At 37.1% G+C, this 17,089-nt stretch overlaps 1 long non-coding RNA gene across 1 annotated transcript; it reads left to right on the forward strand.

The window, feature by feature from the left end:
- The first annotated feature begins 13,996 nt into the window (after window positions 1–13,996).
- Window positions 13,997–16,819, forward strand: LOC121854681. The gene is made up of 3 exons (XR_006086624.1): window positions 13,997–14,044; window positions 15,230–15,304; window positions 16,317–16,819. It is a non-coding gene; the product is annotated as an uncharacterized LOC121854681 (long non-coding RNA).
- The last annotated feature ends 270 nt before the right edge of the window (window positions 16,820–17,089 follow it).

A 17,089-nucleotide genomic window follows, 5' to 3' on the forward strand; every position in this document is an offset into this window, starting at 1 on the left:
GTTTGTTTATCATGTTTGGTTTATTGTATTGTTTATCATGTTTTGTTTATTGTGTTGTTTGTTTATCATGTTTGGTTTATTGTTTGTTTATCATGTTTTGTTTATTGTATTGTTTGTTTATCATGTTTGGTTTATTGTGTTGTTTGTTTATCATTCTTGGTTTATTGTGTTGTTTGTTTATCAAGTTTGGTTTATTGTGTTGTTTGTTTATCATGTTTGGTTTATTGTATTGTTTGTTTATCATGTTTTATTTATTGTATTGTTTGTTTATCATGTTTGGTTTTGTGTTTTTGTTTGTTCATCATGTTTGGTTTTATTGTATTGTTTATTGTATTGTTTTTGTTTTATCATGTTTGGTTTATTGTATTGTTTGTTTTATCATGTTTGGTTTATTGTATTTGTTTATCATGTTTTGTTTATTGTATTTGTTTATCATGTTTTTGTTTATTGTGTTGTTTTGTTTATCATGCTTGGTTTATTGTGTTGTTTGTTTATCATGTTTAGTTTATTGTGTTGTTTGTTTTATCATGTTTTGGTTTATTGTATTTGTTTTATCATGTTTTGGTTTTTTGTATTGTTTGTTTTATCATGTTTGGTTTATTGTGTTGTTTGTTTATCATGTTTGGTTTATTGTGTTGTTTGTTTATCATGTTTGGTTTATTGTGTTGTTTGTTTATCATTTTTGGTTTATTGTATTGTTTGTTTATCATGTTTGGTTTTTTGTATTGTTTGTTTATCATGTTTGGTTTATTGTATTGTTTGTTTATCATGTTTGGTTTATTGTATTGTTTATCATGTTTTGTTTATTGTGTTGTTTGTTTATCATGTTTGGTTTATTGTATTGTTTGTTTATCATGTTTGGTTTTTTGTATTGTTTGTTTATCAAGTTTGGTTTATTGTGTTGTTTGTTTATCATGTTTTGTTTATTGTGTTGTTTGTTTATCAAGTTTGGTTTATTGTGTTGTTTGTTTATCATGTTTGGTTTATTGTTTGTTTATCATGTTTTGTTTATTGTGTTGTTTGTTTATCAAGTTTGGTTTATTGTGTTGTTTGTTTATCATGTTTGGTTTATTGTTTGTTTATCCTGTTTTGTTTATTGTGTTGTTTGTTTATCATGTTTGGTTTATTGTATTGTTTATCATGTTTTGTTTATTGTGTTGTTTGTTTATCAAGTTTGGTTTATTGTGTTGTTTGTTTATCATGTTTGGTTTATTGTTTGTTTATCATGTTTTGTTTATTGTGTTGTTTGTTTATCAAGTTTGGTTTATTGTGTTGTTTGTTTATCATGTTTGGTTTATTGTTTGTTTATCCTGTTTTGTTTATGGTGTTGTTTGTTGATCACGTTTGGTTTATTGTGTTGTTTATCATGTTTGGTTTATTGTTTGTTTATCCTGTTTTGTTTATTGTGATGTTTGTTGATCACGTTTGGTTTACAGCATTGATTGTTTATCAAGTATGGTTTATCACCTGATTGTTTACATTTTATATTTTCGTCAGAGATAACAATAACTATTTAGAGTGGATGATGACTGAGAACCAAAACTGTTGAACGATAATTTTAACTGTGGGTCCTGTGGTTGACAACTACAGTACATGGTGCACACGTTGCATATTCCATATTTTCTGTGACCCAATATATATATATATATATATATATATATATATATATATATATATATATATATATATATATATATATATATATATATATATATATATATATATATATAATCTGTCGTTATGAATCTCATTCTTAAAATATTTTCAAATTGTTACTGATGTTTGCCAGTGATTCTCTGTGCGATTATTGTAAACTAATTCCTTAAATACAAACAATATTTCTCAGTGTAAGTGATGATAGCATTTTAGTGATTCTATTGTGAACATCTCAAAAGAAAACAAATGCGATGATATACGTGTGTTAACAATTTTGAAATTCTCTCTCACGATTGTTACAGTGAAGAACCTTATAATTTCAGGACATAACACGGAAGGAAATGTGGTGGAAGGGTGCAGGGAATCTATTGTTGGCAATAAACGATTAAAGGTGAGTAGATGACCCTGGTTGTGGCTGACGGGGAGGAGGAAAAGGGGGAAGTTTCTCAATCCTACAATGTGCGTTTTAAGGTGCTCTTGTATAGGCTGTTTTTATGTGTGTTTTTTTTATATGTTTCTGGATGAAATGATGGATATGGTTCCAGTTTTTTATAATTCTACGGAAGAAGAAGTTTTTATATACAAGTATGTCAGAGTGTGTGCAAGACGTGTGAGATATTTTTATTGGGTGAGTTGCTTGATACATATTACCAGGACGAAGCTTTGTTTAAACTTCACATTTCATTAACTGAAGCACATTTATTAAGTTCTGGCATTTCACCATTAATTAGAATGGCCGGTAACAAATGTAGTTTCGTGTTCCATTTGTAAATATTAGCTAAAGAGCGATTAAGATGTCTACTAACATACCCACAAGCGATATATCAATATGGTGAGAGAAACAGTGTGAAATGGTAAACTTGAGAGTAAGGAGATGTCTACTTGTGATACTATGAAAGCTTCTTGTTTAAGTAATTCACACTATTCCATCCTTCTTCACTACTGGCAATAATTATTCAGTATGGTTCAAAATCTTGTTGGTTTATTTTTAAAGGAACTTTATATTGTCTTTTGTTAATGAAACTGAAAACTGTTTATGGTGAGAAGCTCTTGAGGCCGTGAGAATAGTTTAAGATACTTATGAATAACTTTTCCCTTACTTTAACTAGCTCTGAATTATGATCACCTTGAAGATTAGCTTCTAATTGACTAAAAACTTACTTAAAAGAGAATCATTCGCAGTAACGCAAGGTTAGCTCTCTTTTAAAGCTCGCCCCTCTTAATTCCTGTAACATTCATATCAGGTGATCTTCAGAGACCAAAGTTGATCACTCTTAGCCTCCCCAACCCTTATATGTATTTAATACTTGAGTAGAATGCTCCAGAGGAAGCACAACGCTGACCTTTGGGAACATTTCACTAACACTGTGGAGATCCTCAAACTGTACCTACAGGTACACGAGAGCACTGCATGTTAGGAAAGTTATTGTTCTAGATTGTTAGTATCCCTTCATATTTCTTTTACCTTGTGCCGTCACCACTCCATAAAAAGGGTAAAGTGTTCAGGTATGACACCATAGTATTGAATTGAATTGAATTGAAACAGTTTATTTAGCCAGAAATATACAGATACAGAGTGGATAATAATAATAATATTAACATTGCTGAGCCAGTTGAGAACCTGAGCTCTCTTTTAGGCAACTGATATATACTTATACATTTATCTCAAGGAAGCATTATGTAACATTTAGTATCATCTGGAATAGTACAATAGCATGGTGGTAATAAGAACATCTCATAATGTTACCACGGTTATCACTTCAATACTTATTTATTTTTTATTTCATTTTTTTTATACATAAATTATAGTGGAATTGAAAAACATAAGTATAATGGGGGAGCAGTACAACATGGGTTGTACAGTAATAAGGTTGAACAAGAGGACAGAGCTTTCAGGATTATGACTAATTGGCAAATATGTTTATTGCATTGGTAATTACTTATCTATTTACATGATAATTTCCGATAAAACGGTTTTGATGGTCCAATAAAAGCAGGTACTGTAAATATAGTAAGTGTTATAAGAAATATTAATACTTAGACAATAGATATTTTTTAAGAGATGATTTAAAGGAAGGGAGCGTAGTCTTTGCTCGGATGGGTGGGAGTAAGTTGTTCCACACCTTCACACCGTCATATTTTATGGAGGTCTGGGACTGAGAGGAGTGCATGGGGGTGGTCTTAGTAGCTCTGGGTGCCTTAAGTTGTATCTCTGATTATTCCGGAACTGGGAATAGTTGTTTTCAAGCAAATGATTGATAGATTTGTAAACAAAGAGGGCACAACAGTAGGTGTTAATATCTTCGAATTTTAAAATTTTCAATGTAGCAAATTTCTTGTTTGTGTGATCTGTGATTGTGTTTTTGAAGAGCCAGAGGCCCCCATAGTGTGTGACAGTGTATCAGGTGTTGGTAGACAAGATCATGATAGATTTCTTTCATTGCTGTGAAAGTTAGTGACTGTCGAGTGTGATACATGATACCGCACTATTTATTGACTTTACTGTAAATGGCTTGTAGGTGGTTTCTCCAATTAAGTTTCTCATTAACAATAACTCCGAGGCATTTAGTATTTTGTTCGCGTTTGAGGACTGTATTTCCAAGATACAGGGGGTCCAAGTCTGGGGGTAAGTTTTTCCTTCTGTGAAAGATCGTGTAATGGGTTTTCTCAAGGTTTAAGGTCAGTTTATTACGTATTATCTAGCTCTTGACTTTAGTTAATTCAGTGTTCATAGTTCTCATCAAGGAATGGAGGTCTGAGTTGCTGGCATAGAGATTACTATCGTCTGCAAATAAGTTGTATTTTATGAGTGAGCTGGAGTGGACTATGTCGTTTATGTACACCAACAGTACTGGACCGAGAATGGAACCTTGGGGGACTCCATACAAGATTGGCAAGGAGTCACATTGGTGATTATTATAGCAGACATACTGCATCCTGTTGGACAGATATGAGGTAAACCAATTGTGAGACAGGCCCCTAATGCCGTAATGTTCAAGCTTTGAAAGGAGGATGGTATGGTCGACAGTATCGAAGGCTTTAGAGAGGTCCAAAAATATACCGACTGTGAACTGACTGTCATCAAAGGAATTTAAGATGTCATTAGTAAAGGATAGCAGAGCACTCTAAGTCGACCTTCTAGCTCTAAATCCAAACTGGGAGTCTGTAAAGATGTTATTGGCATTGCAGAAGGAATTTAGTCTATTACATGCTAGCTTTTCCAGTATCTTACTCAAGGCTGGGAGGACTGATATGGGGCGGTAATTCTTGAAGAGACCTTTGTCCCCAGATGTTTTTATGCTGGGTGAACTTTAGCAATTTTCAGTTTATCAGGAAAGACACCACAAGTGAAGGAGGAGTTACAAATGTGTAGGAGAACAGGTAGTAATAAGTGGGCTACTTTCTTAATGATGCTCATTAGTATATTGTCTTCACCTGCTGCTGCATCTTTGGACATTTTTATGATGGCCAGTAATTCATCTGCTGTGACAGGGGATAGGAACAACTCATTTTGCTGTCTGTTTTGCAGGTAGGCTCTAAATTCCCCATAGTGCTCAGGGATGCTCTCTGCAAGATTTTTGCCAACATTAATAAAATATTCATTGAAGTGGTTGGCAATGGGGGAGGGTTCTGTTACAACTGAATCTTTATCATAAAAGCTGAGTGGGGGGCCGAAGGCTGAGTGTTCCTGTTCTGAATAGAATTGATGGCATTCCAGGTTTTCTTACTGTCGCCTGATGCTGACTGGAGCTTATTTGTATTATAGTTATGTCTGGCGTTTCTAACTGCTTGAGTTACTCTATTTCTGATACTTCGGTAAGCATCACCGAAAGTTAAGGGTCTTTTTGCAAATTTCCTTTGGAGTTTGTATTTTTCCTTTATCATTATCTTAATTTCGCTTGTGATATAGGGTTTGGAAATGGATACAGTTTTCACTGACTTAGTCTTGAGCGGGAAGCATTTATCAAAGCAAGCATTGAAGATGCAAGAGAAGTTGCATCTGTTGACGTTAGGGTTGTCGGAGGCATAGACAAGATCCCAGTTAGAATTCATTAGGTTGTTTTAAAAAATGAGCATGTTGTCGGTGCAGTAGTCTCTAGTAAGATAAGTTCAGGTAACATAATAAATTTAGGCACATCTAAAAACATAACAATCGAGCTAACTGAAGGATCATTAACTACAGTATCCCTAAGGGCCTAAGCGATATATACACTCCATATTTAATAATAATGCATCAAAAAGATCCACAGAAATATGAAATAATTCCAGTAAGTTTTAGTTCAGATATAAACCTTGCTGGTACTTTAAATAAGTCCTATAAATTAGCAGTCACAGGACAACTTATAAATATATAAATGATTCTTGTAAATAACAACTTTATTGCACTTCATCGTGGGTTCCAAACTAATGGGTATTGATTTTCAAATAATAAACCGTCATCAGTGTCACTGAAGTGAATGGGTATTATACATTCTTCAGCTTACGGCTTGTCTTCTCATGCTGTTCCAAATCCATTATCACCTAAAGTTGATGATGTGTTGGCCAGGATGTACCGCAGACTGTTACTATTCTGATCTACTGATCAACAAACTTCATGGATCAGTTGACACACATCAACTTTGCCCATCAAGGCCGTCTCACGCTCAACATGCAACTTATACATGTGAAGCTGGACTTACTCAGACTCAAATTAAGGGTCGACTGAATTCCTGTTATCAAAATGAGCCAACCACTACACCACAGGCCGCCCATATATATATATATATATATATATATATATATATATATATATATATATATATATATATATATATATATATATATATATATATATATATATATATATATATATACGGGGATTGATATATGAATATGTGTTTCTTATTTCTTAGCGTAGAGTTAGATGTCTTCACACTGGTTACTTACAGGAGATTATGGTGTATCTACGTAGAAATTCACTCCACCACCCGACATTCCGTGTGATTTATACTTGATAAATGATAATTTAATGAGTTCCATTAATTTCCAACATCCATCTAAGTTATTGGTTATACGTTATCATAACCAATCAGTCATTACCTTTAGTAATAATAAGATAGGATCACAGATACGGGCAGATAATCGCACTTACATTTATTTGGCAAGTTTCCATACAATGATTTACAATTTGCATGGATATATGAGTCATTCACATTCACGCCTTAATAAAATTAATGTTGTAAAGAGGGAATTTTCAACCTGGGGATGCACATTTAATTACTCTACTATGAGTATGACTTAACAGAGCCTTAATTCCTCATGTGATACATGCACTGCCAGCCTGGATAGCTCGTGTTGCAATCAGGTTTTCACGCATGACCTTCCTTCCACGGGGAATACCAGACCTTGAGTTGGTACACATAGTCTCGTGTCACTAACAGACATTGTAGACGGTGTTGCGCAGGAGAACTGGTAAGGTGACTTGGGTTGACACACACACAGTCTCTTTTCACTGACAGTCCACAGGACGGTGTCACGGTAAAGGACTTTGTGTAGCGCCCCGTTTCCTTAAGGCAGGGGAGGAGGAGGTCTTGACTAACCCATGGTCTAGGGCCTACTGGCTAAAATTTGGTTTTGGGACGTGAGACTTATCTCTCGTAAAACAAACATCGGAGTTGGGATGAGTGGGTAGGCCCAACGCAACCCCTGACAATATATATATTTATAATTATTTTTTTTGCATTTACCATCGTGTTATGAACTGCCTCCAAATTATTACATTATTTTGAAGATCTAAAGAGACTTCTTGAAAAATACATATTTGTATAGTATCTTAATAATATCGGCCTTCAAAACTAAAATGTAATAATTATTTTCCCAGAACACCACATGATTTGTTATACAAGGGAGCTTTCCTAGAGTAATGAATTAGCAGTTATTGCCCGCCAGCAGTTGTTTTTTTATAGCCAAGTTACATGTTGCTTGTCACTGTTCCATAATGTAGAAATGTTTAGACATATGTATATATGTTACAGTAGATAGAGATAACCACCGATTAAGCATTAAAGAACACTTGAAGTTTTTGCTGTACAGGGATAACTTTCATTGCTATAACCCAATGGAAATTAATTCCCATGTGGTAAAATTTGTTCTGCTTCATTTAAGGCATCCCTTACAGTTCAGCACTGATCTCACTACTTTCGGAAACGAAATTGTTCCTTTTGGCGGGATTTTCTTGACATCCCGGTGGGGAGGAGGGGTTGACGGGAAGGGGTTGGGGAAGTGGGCCAACATTGGCCAGGGCAGCTGCCGCCACAGGAGCAGGCGCCGAATAGATCTTAACCCTCCGGTGGGCACGGATGTAGTATGTGTGTGTGTGTGTGTGTGTAATGCCGTCTAGTGTGGCAGCATTATGTTAGTGTTAAGGTGCAATCACTGTTTGCTTCCTCTAGCTTTCAGCTACCGCCGCTGACTAGCCCTTGTGGTGAACAGAGAAGCAGCCTTGCGTAAGTCTTCCCCTGTCAGTACGCAGCCTCTTCACCATCCTGCTGTGCCTCCTCGTTGCAACACATGGTAACTGGGTGCGCTGTGGCCCCAGGCTACACCAGGAGCAGTTCGCCCCAGAGGTACGGCGCATAGGCCCACCAGCATGTGAACACGCCCTGGTGCCTACCAACTACTGCCCCGCTGCCTTACGGATTAACCATGGTTGGTATGGGAGTATTCCCTGTACGAAAAATTTGCGGCGAAGCCCCGTAGGCAGACATGCCTACAGAGCTTCAGTAAGACTCCATCGGAGGAAGAGGTGACAAACAAGGGAACACAATGACTACACTGGTGGATGAAGGCAGTGCAAGATGATCAGGCTAATAAAGCCAAACCCAACAAACTGGGCTATCGGCAGACTATTGCAATTCCTCCTCTCTCCCATTTTTGCAGCTACCTGCACCACTGGATCAGGAAAAGGGAGAGCTAAGATGTGTGGTTGTAGCCTGAGCTCCTACCTCGTCACATAAATCAACTCATCATACTTTCCATCACCATCAGAACCCCTAAACACCCATAAGTCCTATGGTAACAGATGAGTGGTGAAGGGGATAGGCAGAGATAACTGCCGGGTGTCTCTAGTCACAACTCTGCAAATGGGCGGCACAGATAAGATGGTCGTTTAAGCACTGGGATCTAGGCAGCAGTGCAATCCGGTCCTGTCTGCGCGACTGAGCAGCCCTTTCCACGAGCCACTCTGCTCACCCCATATGGAGAGGACGCTAGAAAAGGTGCCCTAAACATAGCCTGCCCCCAAAGAAAAGAAAAAAACAAACCTGAGGTAGCAACCGCACTCAATAAGATGTCCTCACCACCCGATCCATTCGTGGCTCAGCCCACTGTGACACAGATCATCGGCTCGTTAGAGTCAATCTCTCCCTTCCCTTGGCCCCCAAACGGCGAAGGCAACACACCTCCATAAAAGGTTTTAACACCAAGCAACTGGTGGATCAAGTTGTACAACATGCTTTCAGAGAGCTGCTTGACTATAGGCTGATAAACAGCCCTACAACAAACAACCTAAATCCCAATGCCTAATCGATCTATTCGTCAATAATAAACGTGCTGCTTTAACTGGTTAGCAGAACAACCCTCAGATTCGCACCAAAGCTTATACCTTCCGCCAGAAGAAAGCGATGGCCCAGCACAAACTTCATGATCTAAAGGATGAATGGTGTTGAATAAAAAGTGTGAAAGATAGAAATTTGCGTTTTAACACAAGATGCGTGAATTTTTCAATTCCACTTTTCTTTTTTAGGGGAATTAGCCCACCCGGGCACAGGTCAAACAACCCACAACGGGGCCTGGGGGGGCGAAAAAAAAGAACAGAAGGAAATTGAAAATAGAGAAGAAAAAGGTTTTACTGTGTTAACGTACAGCACGAAGATGCCAGAAAACCAGCTTCTTAAAATGAGACAGATTGTATAAGTATGGAAACATAGAAGAAGGCAGAGCATTCCACAGTTTGGCTGTGTGAGGAAAGACGGAGGTCCTATAACGGGTTATTCTCTTGTGACCGACATCCACAGAGAAACGGTGGGCAACGCAGGCAGGACGTGTGTTCCGAGCCCACGGCCTTGCTGGCGGTACACAGGATGCCAAATCCACCGAACATTGCCTGTTAAGGTACCTGTAAAAGAGAGAAAGTGAAGCAACATTGCGGCGAAGAGAAAGGGAAGAGAGATTGTCGACTAAAAGAGGAGAGTTAATAAAACGAAATGCCCTTGATTCCACCCTATCTAATAGTGGGACAGAATAAGAGCCACCCCAGATAGGAAAGCAGTACTCCAAGTTAGGACGAATGAATCCCTTATATACTTAACCAACTGCTCAGGAGTGAAGTAGCTATGGCATCTGTACAGCATTCCCAACTTTCGGGAGTCAGCTTTAGCTATGTTAAGGATGTGTGACTTCCATGACAGATTGGAGGAAATGGTGAGGCCTATCACATCTATTTCAGAATTTGGCAGAATGATAGCCTCCTGAAATGTAATTGGTGGGAGAACATCAAATTTAGAAAGTGTAATTGGTAAATACTGACTTTTATTACTATTGAATTTAACCAAGTTTCTACCTCCCCATTCAGAGATGCTGCACAGATCCGCATTGATAGAAATAATGATATCAGTTCTAGAAACAGCTCTAGTTTGAGAGTTAGGAGGGAGGGGAAAATGTGAAGAAGAGTGAAGAGTAGAATCATCAGCGTAAGAATGGATATAATTAGTTGTAGTATGAAGTAAATCATTGATAAAAAGAAGGAAGAGAGCAGGAGAAAGAACAGAAGCCTGTAGGACACCACTACTGGTAGAGAAAGAGCGAGAGCCATGGATCGGTTCTCAAGGCAGATAGAGATGAGAAAACAAAGTGGGGGAGAGAAACCAAAAGAGGGAAGTTTAGATAGCAAAGACTAGTGCCATACCCTGTCAAATACTTTGGAGATGTCGAGGGCCCCGTCGAAAGTGTCCTCATAATCCCTAAGAGAGGATGACCAAAGATGGGTGCAGTAGGAGAGCAGATCACCAGTAGATCTCGCCTGGCGAAATCCATACTGGTGATCCAACAAAAGAGAAAGTCGTTCAAGGTGACGGAGAAATGGGAGTTAAAGATAGCTTCGTAAATCTTAGAGAGGGATGAAGTTCGGGAAATGTGGCGATAGATAGAGGGATTAGAATGGTCACCCTTCTTCGGGAAGGGCTGAACCAAGGCTTGCTTCCAAGAATGTGAGGCCCAACTACTCATGGTGCGCCCCCACTCCACTCATCCGATGGCTTAGTATGATTAGTTCCCTTCCAACTGTCATTCAAAATATGAAAACAAATCATTGCAGGTGTCAGGGTTACATTCATCACCACTCAGAAGGGACCAAATACATGAAGTGTATTTAACATAAGTGTTCGTACGAATAATAAGGTAGAGGCTGCGGGATGGTACAGAAGAATAAATACTAGTGGCCATGTTAATGATCTCTATTGTAAACTTATATAATTATTACACACTGTGAGGCTTCACTGTTACCCCTAAAATTCCCATTAGTGAAAGTTCTTGTCTGTATGCAGCCACATAGCAGGACCATGTTTTGAATAACACAAGTGATCGTGGGCGAGTCCGGTGGTACAGTTTACCGAGGCGTGAAAGTTTGAACGCTCCTGCTTGGCTAGAACACAACCGCCGTCCGGCTGACAGCGTACAGCGACATCGTTTTCCAGATGGTCGTGGTTGTTATAATCATGGTCGTGGTTGTTATAATCATGGTCGTGGTTATTATAATCATAGTCGTGGTTGTTATACTCATGGTTGTGGTTGTTATAATCATGGTCGTGGTTGTTATAATCATGGTCGTGGTTGTTATAATCATAGTCGTGGCTGTTATGATCAAAGTCGTGGTTGATATAATCATGGTCGTGGTTGTTATAATCATGGACGTGGTTATTATAAGCATTGTCGTGGTTGTTATAATCATGGTCGTGGTTGTTATAATCATGGTTGTGGTTGTTATAATCATGGTCGTGGTTGTTTTAATCATGGTCGTGGTTGTTATAATCATGGTCGTGGTTGTTATAATCATGGACGTGGTTATTATAATCATGGTCCTGGTTGTTATAATCATGGTCGTGATTGTTACAATAAGGGTCGTACCTGAGACTAACACAGGTAGAATAAACCCCACACCTAATCTTTAATCTCAATAAACCCAGATTAACCTCACCTAATCAACAGGATTAGAGACCATTAGGATTGTACCACCAATACCGATACATTTCACACTGGATTAATAACAAAACATTTAATCACATTTCCAATAGCTAATGTCTTACGGATATCTTATCAAGTTGTGAGTCTTACATGTCTATATAATTATGTTTTATTCTTACAAATATTTATAGTTCGTTGTGTATTGTATTGTATGGTATGGAATTGTATGGTATTGTATGGTAGTGTACTGTATTGTACTGTCACAGGAATAAGTATACTGTACACACTGTAGCAGTAAGGTTCGATAAATGGGCTGGTAACGTTTAAACTGCGCATCCAGACGCATGATGAAACTCAGCTCCCCCCCACCTGTATCTCTAACTATTTTCTGTTTCCCCTTCTTTATTCTTCTATTTACTCATCTTCCTTCCTTTCAAACAACATTAAAAAAAATTAGGCTAAGAAAAAAATTGGAGGAAGGAGGAGGGAGCCGTACGATAACTGCAATCTTGGGATGACAGAGTACAGCTAATGAGGGTGCGCCAAGTCCATAGACTTGCGTCGTTTTCCAGCTTAAATAAAATGGTTAATTAAAGGCTTCCTAAAGAAACCATCGGTATGGGACCAGGTTTGTTCCACTCTACGAATTTTTAGCGTTTTTTCCACCAAGTTTGATGAAAAACGATTGTGCCTTTTCGGCTGCCCAGAACAGACACGCACACAAATAGACAGACAAACAGACACACTCCTAGTCCTATAGTATATACATATGGATCATCATGTTTCGAAGCAGGATTTCGTAAAACGTTACTCTGATCACCTAAGTGATACTGGTAGTCCCCATTAGAGGTTCACGGCGCCATAAGCTCGTTGAACAGGCTTTGTGTGAAATATAACAGAGTCTAGGACTGCTTTTAGTATCCTGGTGGTCTAGAGGTAGCGTTCACCTGTCACAGTCGTAGGCCGTGGGTTCGAATCCTGGCCGGGTGAGGTGTTGATTATATATATATATATATATATATATATATATATATATATAGATCAGAAAACGTGGATAAGATAAATCTTATCACGTATATCATATAATATATTATATATATATATATATATATATATATATATATATAGAATATATATATATATATATATATATATATATATATATATATATATATATATATATATATATATATATATATATATATATATATATATATATATATACAAGTAATCCTCTGGGTATATGCTGATGACCACAAGGAAAAATGAAAACACGAAGTTCCCAAGCGCTTTCGTGTAATTCACATTTTCAGGGGTGAGTACAGACTAAGGAGAAATACATAACAAGGCATGTGTATATTGTAGAAGAGGGTGAGAGCAAGTCCCTAGGGGAAAGTGAGTGTCCTCAATGGTCCGGTCACTAGGCAGTGACCGTACTAATCTTCATAAGCACAGCAGCAGTCGGTAGTCAGGTCAGAGGGTAAGATGACCCAACCTTCTCACCTGGTTACAAATCTTTTTAATTACGAAATTATCCAGTTTGTACATACCATTACTCAAATTCTTGTTGACGGATTCGGTATGTTTAATGAGACTAGACTCTATAATGTTCCTACTGTCAATTGAATTACAAGGTAATATTGAGGAAGCATTATCCCAGTCAATGCAATGCTTATTATCCCAACTGCTGCAGTGCTTATGAAGATTAGTAGGGTCACTGCCTAGTGACCGGACCACTGTGGACACTCACTGTCCCCTAGGGACTTGATCTCACCCTCCTTTCTTCTCCTTAATTACACAACTTCCTGTGGTTATCTATATATATATATATCAGATACTTAGCCCTGACAACATAATTATATTGCCTTGGGAAATACCCGGACATGAGTCATGGGATGCCAGGTGAAATGATTCTCCAATATTTAAGTCCATCACGTTTCTCCCTTTCGCTGGTAATTCTTTATATTTAATTAAATATTACTGTAGATGATCAAACATAGAAATTAATTTTATGTATTCAAGGACCATGGTGTTCTACAATTAATAAAAGGAAATAAGTAAATTTCTCCAGCTGATATCGGTAATTCCTGGACGTCAGGTATATAAAGTGAACACCAAGGAATTGTATCATCACACCTTACTCCTGTCTCTTGCTGATATCGTAACTGAGGTAAGCTTACATTCGTTTTAAATAATACTGAAGTATACACATAATGACGACTATTAAGTGCGTGGTGTAAGTTTGGTGTTTTCTCTCAAGTTTTATATATACAGTATATATTTCATGTAGATCCACAATGAAAACGTGGATAAGATAAATCTTGATAAAATCACACGGGAAAAGGGAAACACCGGAGCACCTTAGCTTTCGTCTTCATTCAAGACATCTTCAGAGGCAACTGGATTACATGGACAGAGAGAGGCTTAAATATACAGGGTGACCTTATTAAACATGAGGTCAGGCCATAATGATGTCATCCACTAGTCCCCACACCAACACCAACACACACTTAGAGAAGCTTAAGAGAAAGGGGGCGACGAAACTAGTCAGGTCAGGTCAGGTCAAAAATAAGGGACCCACTAAATAACTATCAATAAGGATAATTGATTTTAATTCCTTAATCAAACTAGCTTCAATCAGAAGTCTTTCTGTGACACAAGATGGTTTGAACACTTCTAAGCTTTTTCCCCAAGCAATGTGATGATTATTATTCCTAACATGAACGAACAAGGCACTGCTAAGGTGCTCCGTTGTTTCCTTTTTTCCCCGTGTGATTTTATCAATATATATATATATATATATATATATATATATATATATATATATATATATATATATATATATATATATATATATATATATATATATATATATATATATATATATATATATATATATATTAGATGGAAATAAAATACTGCAATTCAAATCTCAAATTGTACTGACGCACCTTCCTTGTGCAACACCTTTATGAAGTCGGGTATTCTGAATCATAGTTAAGATGATGTATATACAGTACATGTGCGGGAGTGGGGCGGGGGGTATGAAGCAATGTCCACTAGTGGTAAATAAAATAATATGTCATGCCAAATATGAAACATCGAGAAAAGCGAGAGACAGAGAAATTGAAATATATACCAACATACTACAATATGCAATTTCTATCCTTATAATTTCCTCGCCAGCTCTACTATCTTCCTCACTAGAATCCCAAACTGGGGTTCTCTCGACCTTAATACAACAAGAAAAGTCCACCACTAGACGTTCTTTATGTACAGTTCATTCATAAGGTTCATTATACAGGTCAGACCCAATGTACATTGTGTTCTGTGAGTAAAAGTTTCCTCTCAACAGGCTGGTGAACCATGAATACCAAGAGCATTGTATTCCTGCTGGTGCTGGTGATCGTGGCCGTCACCGTTGTCAATGGTGAGTCACCTTAATTATATTTTATCTCAGTCCAGTGTTTGCTGAGTTGCCCAGGTTCTTGGCGAGCCACTCCTGCGCTTGATGCGTCATTCATTGTTGATGAGTCATTCTAGACGTCTAGAATATGGTGACACATCCTGATGCTTGAAGATAGGCAAAAAATATGATGAGATCGCCTTGGGACTACGTCAGTGATCTCAGCTTGATATATTAATGATATATAAATGATAAAAGGAAGAAACGGTTCTTAGTGTCAGTTTAAGTAACCTTTCTTACCGAGGAAATTTACGAAATTTTAATCAATCACCTTTTAAATTTAAAAGTAATCTATTTCACACATTGAAAATAATGCATTGAACACCTCTTCCGATGCTTCGATATTGCATTAAGAATGACATAGTGTTGTTACGAGTTTCTTTTTTAATAATGGTTCAGAAAATGCAAATCTTTGAATACCCTTACACACACACACACACACATATATATATATATATATATATATATATATATATATATATATATATATATATATATATATATATATATATATATATATATATATATATATATATGTATATATTTAATATACATATGAAGTCCTTTTCATTTATTTTTCATGTTCTTTTTCATATTTCTCAATCTGTTTTTACTTAAATCCTGTATGTTGAGTTTTAACAAATAACAACAAATAAAAAAATTAATATTCAATTAAATTCTCATCTTTAAGTAAAGATAATGTGAACAACTCATAATAATACTGCGGGTGACCTCATATAACCTTAATACCGTGTATGAGTGTTACATGAACACCTGAGTGCCGTGTACAAGTGTTACATGAACAACTTAACACTGTGTACCAGTGTTCATGATCACCTTCGCACGAAATAGCAACAAGGAGATCTTTGTGTGGCCTCTTTTTTCCCTCGCCTATATTCTTCCATGACAAAGGTGAAATATCTGGGTTAGTGGATTTCCCAATCTGCTTCTAACGCCCTCCTTTCGTCTCCAACAGGAAGCATCAAGTATCCCTGCCCACAAGTCAACGGGTTTTGTGTAAATTTTTGTAGTTACGGACAAGAAATATCTACCGGCATCTGCTACGGCAATAATATATGTTGCAGGGTAAAACAGCATTACCACTAGTCCACAACAGTGGCCAGACCTGACGGACGCCACCATGACCTATAAGAAGACACCCTCAACTGTGTTTGGTGATCATCGACGAAACTTTTGTTTTCACATGCGATTAGAGAACTTGCTTTACCTATGATTTTTTTTAAGCATTTGGATTCTGCAACAACCTTTATTTTCTTGTTCTTGCACATTTTAAGAAATGATGAAGAATATTAGTAAAATTTAATTTAACTTGAGACTTGCGTCATTAGCATGCGCATCTGCTTATTTTTGACGTGTATTGCCTTGTTAATTCCCTCATCTATAAATGATAACATTCATCTTTGTTTTGAGAGCTTGATAATAAAATTGTTATATTATAATTAAAATAATTGCCTCTTATACCAACACTTATTCCCTCATTGGACCCGTAAGAGACCCGTTTTGTAAAGTTAGTACTGTATGTTTACTGTCACCTGAACACATTGTAAGGAGTCGGAGAAACGGTTTTACTCCACTGCTGTAACAACATAAGTAACTTTTGGAGCAGGAAAAAGGAAAGTGACCGAATGAGAACAAAAGAGAAGGGAGAGAAGGTAGCATGTACTGTACCCAAAACTTATATAAGCATCTACCCAACTTTTCCTTGTAAACCATTATCTGCCTAAATGG

Source organism: Homarus americanus, unplaced genomic scaffold (genome assembly GCF_018991925.1).
Source record: "Homarus americanus isolate GMGI-L3 unplaced genomic scaffold, GMGI_Hamer_2.0 scaffold2206, whole genome shotgun sequence".
NCBI classification, from domain to species: Eukaryota; Metazoa; Arthropoda; class Malacostraca; order Decapoda; family Nephropidae; genus Homarus; species Homarus americanus.